This window comes from Alnus glutinosa, chromosome 1, assembly GCF_958979055.1.
Source record: "Alnus glutinosa chromosome 1, dhAlnGlut1.1, whole genome shotgun sequence".
In the NCBI taxonomy this organism is placed as follows: Eukaryota; Viridiplantae; Streptophyta; class Magnoliopsida; order Fagales; family Betulaceae; genus Alnus; species Alnus glutinosa.
In genome coordinates, this window is record NC_084886.1 from 20178136 (window position 1) to 20182113 (window position 3978).

Below are 3978 nucleotides of genomic sequence, written 5' to 3' on the forward strand. Positions count from 1 at the left end.
TTTAAAAAGCTCATTCGAATGGGACTGGAGTTTCACAACTTTTTTTTGAAGCAATGCAACTATTAAGGGAAAGATCACAAAAATGGAAACAACAGCGGCGTGAAAGCATGAGTGGACAAAATACTAGTATGGGGATGAATGACCTAATTGCCCATTTTTAAAGAATTTTTGGAGGGACACGTAACATTGCCAAGTTCAAATTTTTCAAATGTCGTGTGTTGAAGTTTAAAGCTGCAGCTAAACAGACGAATGCAAATCCCCAAGTCGGCGCATTTATATCGAAAGTTTCTCTTATGTCATACGATCTTAATGGTCAGCTCCACCCATCAAAGGAGACACTTATGCACATGCCCACAACATATAATTCCCTTTGTCCAACTTGATACGTTGGACAAGGAAAATGGGGGGTAAATGTTAGACTTATATATGGTCCGACAAGCCCATATAACTAGCATACCAATCCACTGACTCGAGCTCACCAAACCATTGACACACAAGATTCTCTCCCACGCCACTTGGTTAATTTTCATAGAGTAATGCTATATGCAAAACTTTTATTCCCTCAAATGTGACATGGCCTTTAAAATTACCATTGGATCAAAATTCAATATTGATCCATCTCAAATCCAATTATAATTTTAAAAGTCATGTCACATTTGGGGGCATAAGGGGATGAAAAGTGTCTTGCATATAGCATTACTCATTTTCATAACTAACTCATGAGCCCCAAATCTCAAATATAGGGCTCTATGGGAAGTGGAGAAACATGGGATAAGCCATTCCGAAGACAATCATGGTGGAGTAATCGGCGGTAAGCAGTTGAGTGTAGGCCATTATAAAAGGCAACCCAAAATCAAGTAAATGAGACTTTTTGGTCTCAACTTAAACCTTCGTCCTATTTCTATTTTGAGATATTTTCTTAAATACATATTGACACAAATATCAGAGGCTTCCCCATGCCAGGTAACATTGGCAAGCTCCATTGTGTACTTTTCTCCTCTTTTGCAGGTGCTTCTGATTGATCGATCTGGTACAAGAAAAATACTCTAACAAAAAATAATTAGTAAATTTACACTAAAAAAATCTTCAGAATTTAGATCCTTTAAAACCTAACTGTAGTACAAAAATGAAAATACATTTTTATGACTTTCTAGACACAAGAAGTCAAGGAATTCTGCTTTGGTAGCATTGGTTGATGATGAGTTGTTGATTTGGTTGCTCTCAGTAGCCCACATTCCATGGAAAACTGACTTTTGTTTTAGGGAAAAGTACACATACCTCCTCAAACTATTAACTCATTGTCAATATCATTCTGATTGAGTCAATGCCCCCCCCCCCCCCCCCCCCCCCCCAAAAAAAAAAAAAAAAAAAAAAAAAAAAAAAATCTACCAAAATTTGTCAATGTCCCCCTACGGCTATTAAAAAGACAAGAAAAAAAAATTATTTAAAAAAAAAAAAAAAGGAGGTTTCAGGGCTTAGCCTCCCCTAGATATGGCCAATGGGGGTGGCCAAACCACCCCCATATGGCTAGGGGGTGGTTCGCCCTCCACCCCATTTGGCCAAGGGAATGGCTCAGCCACCGCTGAAACCTCCATTTTCCCCTTTTTTTTTAATTTTTTATTTTAGTTTTTAATTTTAAGAATTTTTAAAAAAAAATTTATAGTGTATTTTTGGTAGTTTGGAGAGAAACATTGACAATGAAATAGTAGTTTGAGGATAGTATATATGTGTATTTTCCCTTTGTTATGTTTTACTTCTAGAGAATATTTTATTAACGGGTTACTTACAATTGTCCCATAAGGTCGCCTTGGTTGTTAAGTATGTATGTTCCTCACAATGTTAGCCAAGATTCAAATCCTTGACAGATCTAGTATTTGGGTACGAAACAGTTAAAGTACTTGAGTTTTATTCATGCATTAGCACTGTATAATTATGTAATTAACTATGCATACGGAATTTCAATTCTTCTAGTTATTGAAAATAGTAAAAGGGCTACTAATTAGATTGTTTAATGCTTCAACCCTTGAAGGGTTGTTAAACATGGATCTTGGCATTTTCTGACTTGGGTAGGTTGAAATTCGAAAAACGAACCGTCGGATTGAGATCTACCGCTATGGTGAGAGAACCCATATGAGACTTACCTATTCGGATAAGTGACCGAACTGCTCAAAATTTATTTAGACACATAAGTTTCACATGAGTTCTCTCACAATAACTGTTCAAATAAACAGCTAATTGCTGCCTTCTGCTCCTCGTTACATAAGAAGTTAAGACCTTTCATCTTTGCTCGCTATATATATCAAATTCCAAACTAAATTTAATTACTCATTAAGTCAAAAAAGGACTTGTATTAGTTAATTGTCAAACATGAAAATAGTCAATTCTTCCAAAGACCCTTTGGATAGATTAAATTACTCCCTTGAAACCATGCTTTGTTGGGGAAATGTGGTAATGAAGAACGCAAATGCAGCTTCTATTCCCTTCACCCTCCACCAAAAGCGAATATCAGAAATCAGAATATATAAAGAAAGGAAAAAGGCAAAAAGAAAAGAAAGTTATAAAAAGGTATAGAGGGACACCGGTTATTAAACTTCTCTTTGGGAGTTTGAAAAGAAAGGTACCAAGATGCCACGATTTGTGTAATAGAAGTAGACAACATTATTCGATCTCCCAAAAGTAGACCTAAACATTTACATATGCAGTTTCTTTTGTTAGTGTTTTGTTCTTGATTCGTATTAACAAGAATAAAGGTCTCCAAACCCCGCCATTAAGGAATAGATCGATTTCAACTATTCCTCTCATTACCAACCACGTACTACTTAACGGTGTTCAGTTCTTGGTCAAGCATTGCATCTATTCGGCTAAAACGAAAGTGCCAAATCTAGCTATATTATATATGTATTGAAATTTAACTTAGTACGTAGTCTACTAAATAGCATTACTGAATAGACTGTACGTTATACAACTGGCATATAACTGAGATGACGTGAAAATGAAAATCAATCATTTGATTAGCACTTGAAAAAAAAAATTATGGGCTGATTTTCACTGATACGTCATCTCAATTGTATTACATTTGTATATATGAGGATGAAGACGAGGATTCAATACCATATCTTTGATATGTCATCACAAAATTTTACTAATTATCCAACTGTCCTCATTTTATTTCTCAATTCAAAAAAGAATTATCCCATCTTATTTATTTTAAAACTCCTGTTTAGTTTGAAGTATAGGGACAATTTAACTATAACAAAGAAAAGAAATCATTAATCAGTCATAATGTAGCCAGTTCCATGAATTTTTTTTTTCTTTTTTTCTCAAAATGCAAATATATCTATATCAATTTCGGGTCTTTTATCATAGTTTGATAGACGCTTATTCTTGTTTGATTTTTTTTTTTTTTTTTTTTGGCCACACTCCCAAAAAGAATTCAAACTTTAAACAAATTATATTAATTAACTAAATAAGGGTGGATTAAAGAACTTGAAAACCATGTGATCTAAACGGAGATCAGAAAGAATTTCATATAGTTACGAAAGGTTAATGAATTCAGCTCATGGATGAGAATACAAAAATCATGAAGATGCCAGAAGCTTAATTTGTTGGCAACGCGTATGAATTGAAGGTTGTTTTTCCAAGCTTGAGTTTGAATCTTCTTCATTATGTCAAAAGCTTTTTCATTCTTTTCTCTTTTTTCTGTTTTGGCTCACAGAGACATGAAAGGTGCTTTTACTTTTCATAGCCACAAAGGAAGAATTTTTATTCATCAAATGTATTAAATTCCTTAGGAATTACTAAGGTTCAAAGGCCCAGCTTATGCTCCTCATCCGCTCAAGGGGATAGGATCAAATGATTTTTTTTCTAAGGAAAAAGGGTGGGAAAGGGCGACCAACTCACGTGGCTACTCAAGCTACTAGCCAATGGTAGGAGAGGCTTAGACGGTGAAAACCACAGGCACTCCCTCAAACCCGGTTG